Source organism: Triticum dicoccoides, chromosome 2B (assembly GCF_002162155.2).
Source record: "Triticum dicoccoides isolate Atlit2015 ecotype Zavitan chromosome 2B, WEW_v2.0, whole genome shotgun sequence".
NCBI classification, from domain to species: Eukaryota; Viridiplantae; Streptophyta; class Magnoliopsida; order Poales; family Poaceae; genus Triticum; species Triticum dicoccoides.
Window position 1 is genome coordinate 269,903,758 of NC_041383.1, and position 7,391 is coordinate 269,911,148.

At 38.9% G+C, this 7,391-nt stretch overlaps 1 long non-coding RNA gene across 3 annotated transcripts in view; it reads left to right on the plus strand.

Moving 5' to 3' along the window:
- The window catches only part of LOC119363479, a 5,578-nt gene extending 2,888 nt beyond the window's left edge, over nt 1-2,690 (plus strand). For all 3 annotated transcript variants that reach the window (XR_005173999.1, XR_005173998.1, XR_005173997.1), the window contains 3 exons: nt 1,327-1,556; nt 2,158-2,289; nt 2,401-2,690. This is a non-coding gene — a long non-coding RNA (uncharacterized LOC119363479). The remainder of the gene's footprint in view (nt 1-1,326; nt 1,557-2,157; nt 2,290-2,400) is intronic.
- Nucleotides 2,691-7,391: the final 4,701 nt, after the last annotated feature.

Sequence of the window (7,391 nt, forward strand, 5' to 3'; positions counted from 1 at the left end):
GTGTTAATTTGTATTTCTGTTGCTGTGTGATGATATTATCTAAGTGATGAAAAGTGAATTCTGTATGTGACCGACGAAAGGGAGGTTTCGCATCACAAAGCAAAAAAATTACCCTGTCATGAACCAGTGTTTGCATTTTACTTGCACATGCTCTAGGAATATACACAGTATGCATCACAGGCTTATAATGCTCATGTTCTCAATTGTGTCCAAAAATTTCTTTGTAGAATCAAATAAGCAATGAAATATATTAATAAGTTTACAATTTAGCTGTGTACCACAAAGAATTATGGAAACCGATCTCAGGTGTTTTGGATGCGTGTGCTCAGCTCCGAAGGCAATGGTTAACAACTGTGTTTTTTAGATTTTTCAAATGAATTTCACCCTATGGCTAGAGCATCTTCAATGAAAGGCAAACATGTTCATTTGTCTTTACCATTAATAGTTGAATACTCCTGCTGATATATTGAGGTCTTCTATTTACGCTTTGTGTGCTATACTTTGCTCTCACTGTACTTCAATAAGAATATTCAGTGTCTTACAATGTCACTCTTTCATTATTCAAGGTATGTGTCTCGCAACGAAATAGAAAATCCTGAATTTTGTTTCTTTGTCACAGTTTGATTGATCCATTCTTAGCTACAAATGCTTATTTATAAACAAATGGATACAAGGTTGATTGTAGTCTTGCAGTTTGGAATACCAAAAAAAAACATTTGTTTGAGTGGTATAGTGTTTAGATGGCATTGCTGTTTTTTATTGCCTTTTTCTGTCGTGCTATGAGTTGATATGAATCAAATAGCTATTGCCTAATTGTTGAAATACCACCCTTTCGAGTAGCCCTTGAACACATAACAAGGAAGCGAGGATATTCGGAGTCCCAGTTTCACTGCCTTTGAGGACGCTGGAGCCACTGCCACTGTTGCTATGTGTGTGGTTAGGGTATAGATCAAACTGCAATTCAACAATGGTTATCTACACCATCATATCTCTGACTATAAAACTCCATGCTAATGTGCCATATTCCTCTTTTCTGCATTTTTTTTAGAGTTGATCCTTCTATGAATTACCTAATTTCAGTCACAACTGACAAATAACAGTCTATTAGTTAACATCTCCATCTCCACCAAGGTTCATAAATTGACTTAATACTATGTATTTGCCCCTATCATTTTTTTGGCTTGTCAATCAATGAAGTAATCAACTATTCGAATGACGGATTAGGAGTAAATCATCTACAATATTTATGTTCCCAGTTAAATGTGTACCGATAAATCCAACTATCGAAATCATTGTAGTGATAAAAAAATTTGTTCTTATTTGCAGGCATTCTGTGGCGATAAACACATGACCAGCAAGGGGCCCTGCCCCCTCCCAATACTATGGATTTGTTCCTAATAAATACATGAACAGTGCAACATTTGACTTGTTTCCTGCTCTAACCGGCCCTCCCCAAGATCCTAATTCCACTAATCCTGCCTCCGCCACTGCAGGCATGCCGACCTTTTGTTAATTTCTATACTTTTGAGGATGCATCACTAAAAAGACTAGAAGAGGTACCACAAGTCTATAAAACCCTTATTACAGAAGTGAAAAATAAAAGTGAATTTAGCTATATACTTTGAAAATTGTAGTGGTTTTGCATGTCTAATATTTTTTTTGTTATGATATTATTTTGTTCGCTGGTATTTAATCCTTGGGGTTTTTATCTTTCCCATTCAGAGTAGTCCAATTGATACTTTCGATGGACACACGACAGGTTACCGATGATGTCGTCTAATCCATACTGGAAGGTTTAATAACGTACTTGAACAATAAAACTATATGATGGATGGTTCTTGATGGGGGCAGGGATTCTCCACCTTTACCAAATGGAGTCGGTCATAATCACATTTGTCTGACCTTCTGGCCTTATCTCTATGCTCTCTTTACTTTATTCTTTGCATCATTTCACCGGTACAAGTCATCAAATGGGTATTACTTTTTCCAGTCTGTTGTGTGTCGGGGGGCTGAAGCACAAGCTACTCACTTTACTATAGTACTGTGCCACAACTGTGAATTTTGCAATCCTGCTATAGCCTAATTTGAGGTGATTTATATGCCAGGTTATCCTAATCTTTATGTTTCTGATGCTAAAACCATCATGCTTGCTTGCAGAGATTTAGTTAAGACTTAATTAACAGTTATGTATCTGAAGACTGACATTTGAAATCAAAGGTTTCATGTCAATGATGGAATGCTACCAAATTATGTTCCAAGAAAAATGATTTCTGCCTCAACTGACTACATGTACGTGACTTGCAGTCAATATGAAGTTCATTAGGCTGCTAATATTAATTTCCTCATCTCCTTTCTTTAGCTATTTGTCTGTAGTCAACTCACATCACTTGACATCTACAGGCATGTTGAATTGTTGACCCGACTTGATGGACTATATAAGTGCTCTTCTCCTTGGGAATTTGAATGCACGCCCCTTCTAAGCATCGCACAATATATAGGCTTATATATGTGGTAGTAGTCATTGGTACAAGCATGTGTGCATTAGACCAGAAAATGCTTAAGTTGCCTTTGATACTGATATGGTATCCCCTATAAGTGTATGATATTAAATAGGTTTCTATTGATTCATCAACAGAGAAATTTATGTCAATTGATTTAATGTTGATACAAGCTTTATGCAAGTTTGTTTTTTTCGAGAGTACGCAATCGGTACTATAGCTTCTTTATGCAAGTTTGCGATTTCTGAAGTAGTCGATCCTACCAGGTTTCAAACTCGCAGAGCATATTGAAGGTGGTACAAATCATCAGAGTGAATTACAAGTAGCTATTACCAAAGCTTTTCATATTCAAAATAAGTCGAGTGAGACGTGCATTGCACGTGCAAGCTTACTAGTAACATCTAAAATTTACTACTCCCTTCAATCCATATTAATTGATGCTTATTTGGTCCTTTAAAATACTCCCTATTTGGTCCTAGCCCTTTATAAAATATGTTTCTCTATTTGATCCTAATTTTTCCCCTATTTGAAATAACTTATAAAATTTACTGAATATGAATAGCCAAAGTAATAATATGATAGCTAAAATTGGAAGTATTTATTGCTGCATTGCTATAAAATATTAGGAACCTTGTTTAGGTTATCAGAGCATCTACAACTGGACTTGAAAAATCCGCCCTCTTATACACACATGGCTGCGTCCCTGGACAACGCTTGGCCCCTCATGTCCGCGGATGGCCCCTCATTTGGCCTGCCGAACAGCCACACACCTCAAATGTAGATCCTCAAATCCATGCAATTCATTCATGTGGATCCTAGAGCACAAATTTGGCAGTTCAACAACGCGACAAAGCAAAATAAATTATAGTTCAACAATCCGGTCATGCCAAAAGGAAATTCAAATTCGAGCGTGATGGATCACTTGCTGGCCGGATCACTCGCCGGACGCCATCCATGTCGCCTGCTTCGCTATCATCCTTACCCCTACTCCGACTGCTTTGCCTGGACCATTGCCATTTGCTCTACCTGCATCTTTGCCTTCGCTCCTGCTGCCTCAACTGCCGGTTCCTATGTGCGACGTTCTCCCGCTTGCACGCCGGAGCCGAGGATGGGACTCCCACAACCGTCACCGAAGCAGCCTTTGTGGTGGCGGTGTGGGACGGGCTGGTCGACATCTAGGCCGACGACAAAGGAAATGGTAGACAAACACGGGAAGAGAGCAGTGGGTTTGGTGGACCTGATGGATTTGATGCATTTTATGGCGGGGTCAGGCTATCTGGTCCAACGTGACCGATGCGCCTGGGTCTTCTCATATGCCCTAGATTTGGGCTGGATATGAGGGGTGTCGGTCAGCCCAGGCGTTTAGGGCCGGTATGAGGAGCCTGTCTGGATTTTTTTACCAGTTAATGACCAGATGATACGTCTCCAACGTATCTATAATTTATGAAGCATTCATGCTATTTTATTATCTGTTTTGAATGATTACGGGCTTTATTATACACTTTTATATTAATTTTGGGACTAACCTATTAACCGGAGGCCCAACCCATATTGCTGTTTTATTGCCTGTTTCAGTATTTCAAAGAAAAGGAATATCAAACGAAGTCCAAACGGAATGAAACCTTCGGCAGCGTGATTTTTTGGAAGAATATGATCCTGGAGACTTGGAGTTCACGTCAGAAGATCCTCGAGGCAGCCACGAGATAGGAGGGCGCGCCCCCTGTCTCGTGGGCCCCTCGAGCACCTCCCGACCGACTTCTTTCGCCTATATAATCCTACGTACCCTAAAAACATTGAAAATCAAGATAGACCGGGAGTTCCGCCGCCGCAAGCCTCCGTAGCCACCAAGAACCTCTTGGGAGCCTGTTCCGGCACCCTGCCGGAGGGGGAATCCATCACCGGTGGCCATCTTCATCATCCCGGCACTACCCATGACGAGGAGGGAGTAGTTCACCCTCTGGGCTGAGGATATGTACCAGTAGCTATGTGTTTGATCTCTCTCTCTCTCTCTCTCTCTCTCTCTCTCTCTCTCTCTCGTGTTCTCTCTCTGGCACGATCTTGATGTATCGCGAGCTTTGCTATTATAGTTGGATCTTATGATATTTCTCCCCCTCTACTCTCTTGTGATGAATTGAGTTTCCCTCTTGAAGTTATCTTATTGGATTGAGTCTTTATGATGAGAACACTTGATGTATGTCTTGCCGTGTTTATCTGTGGTGACAATGGGATATCACGTGCCACTTGATGTATGTTTTGGTGACCAACTTGCGGGTTCCGCCCATGAACCTATGCATAGGGGTTGGCACATGTTTTCTTGACTCTCCGGTAGAAACTTTAGGGCACTCTTTGAAGTACTTTGTGTTGGTTGGATGAATTTGAGATTGTGTGATGCATATCGTATAATCATGCCCACGGATACTTGAGGTGACAATGGAGTATCTAGGTGACATTAGGGTTTTGCTTGATTTGTGTCTTAAGGTGTTATTCTAGTACGAACTCTTTATAGATTGATCCGAAAGAATAACTTTGAGGTGGTTTTGTACCCTACCATAATCTCTACGTTTGTTCTCCGCTATTAGTGGCTTTGGAGTGACTCTTTGTTGCATGTTGAGGGGTTGTTATATGATCTATCTATGTTATTATTGTTGAGAGAACTTGCACTAGTGGAAGTATGAACCCTATGCCTTGTTTTCTATCATTGCAATACCGTTTACGCTCACGTTTTCTATTAGTTACCTTGCTGTTTTTATTATTTCAGATTACAAATACCTTTATCTACTATCCATATTACACTTGTATCACCATCTCTTCGCCGAACTAGTGCACCTGTATAATTTACCATTGTATTGGGTGTGTTGGGGACACAAGAGACTCTTTGTTATTTGGTTGCAGGGTTGTTTGAGAGAGACCATCTTCATCCTACGCCTCCCACGGATTGATAAACCTTAGGTCATCCACTTGAGGGAAATTTGCTACTGTCCTGCAAACCTGTGCACTTGCAGGCCCAACAATGTCTACAAGGAGAAGGTTGTGTAGTAGACATCAAGCTCTTTTCTGGCGCCGTTGCCGGGGAGGCTAGGTAAGCAGCACTCACACCCCGTCAACTAAGCTCTTTTCTGGCGTTGTTGCCGGGGAGGTGAGTGATTGAAGGTATATGTTTATTGCAATCGAATCTTTTTGTTTCTTGTTTTATCACTAGTTTAGTTTATAAAAGAAAACTACAAAAAAATGGATTTGAGTTTGTCTCATACGCTTCATCTTTTTAATATCTTTCATGAGAATGATGGAAAGGAAAATTGTGCTCAAATGCTAGAAAAAGAATGCATTAGAATGTTTGGTACTAGATCTTTGTGTGATGAGCATGATTGCAATGTTGTTAGTATGAATTCCTTGAATATCCATGATGCTAATGATATGCAAAGCCACAAGCTTGGGGAAGCTATGTTTGATGAATATGATATTTTTAGTCCCCCAAGTTTTGATGAGAATATTTATTTTGATGAAAGCATGCCTCCTACTTATGATGATTATATTGATTAAAGTGGGTTTGGAAGAGTGTAAACTTTAGGAAGTAGTGATCCCACTATTTTGGAGGATGTTGAATCTTATTGTGATGAACATGAAAGTGGATTTGGAAGAGTGTCAACTTTATTTAGTGATGATTCCACTATTTCAGAAGAGGTTCCAATTGATTATGAGAACAAAATTGCTATCTATGATGATTACTGTGATGACTTGTATGCTATTAGGAATAATGATAACCATGAAACTTGTCATCATGATTTTAGTTTTCAATTGGATTATGCCTCACATAATAATTATTTTGTTGAGTTTGCTCCCGCTACTATTCATGAGAAGAATTTTGCTTATGTGAAGAGTAGTAAATTTTCTATGCTTATAGATCATGAAAAGAATGCTTTAGGTGCTGGTTATATTGTTGAATTCATTCATGATGCTACTGAAAATTATTATGAGGGAGGAATATATGCTTGTAGGAATTGCAATAATATCAAGTTTCCTCTTTATGTGCTTAAAATCTTGAAGCTATGCTTATTTTACCTTCCTATGCTAGTTGATTATTGTTCCCATAAGTTGTTTGCTCACAAAATTCCTATGCATAGGAAGTGGGTTAGACTTAAATGTGCTAGTCATATGCTTCATGATGCTCCCCTTATGTTTCAATTCTTATCTTTTATGTGAGCATCATTGTCATCATCATGCCTAGCTAGAAAGGCATTAAAGAAAAGCGCTTGTTGGGTGACAACCCAATATTTACCCTTACTGTTTTTTGTGTGTTCACATGATTATGTTACTGTAATAATCATGTTTTATAGCTTTTGTTTCAATAAAGTGCCAAGTAAGACCTTTAGGATAGCTTACGGTGACAGTTGTGTTGATCCTGCTGAAAATCAGAAACATTTTCACCCAGTAAATTAGTTTTGTTAATTCACAAAAATGTGATTCTGATCTGATTCTTTTTTCTCTGTATTTGTACACGAATTTCCTAGGACTTCCTAATTTGGTAGGATGTTTGGAGTTCCAGAAGTATACGTTTGGTACAGTTTACTACAGACTGTTCTGTTTTTGACAGATTCTGTTTTTCTTTGTGTTGTTTGCTTATTTTGATGAATCTATGAGTAGTATCGGAGGGTATGAACCATAGATAAGCTGGAGTACAGTAGATATTACACCAATATGAATTAATAATTATTTTATTACAGTACCTAAGTGGTGTTTTTATTTTCTTATAGTAACGGAGCTTACGAGTTTTCTGTTGAGTTTTGTGTTGTGAAGTTTTCAAGTTTTGGGTAAAGATTCAATGGACTATGAAATAAGGAGTGGCAAGAGCCTAAGCTTGGGGATGCCCAAGGCACCCCAAGGTAATATTCAAGG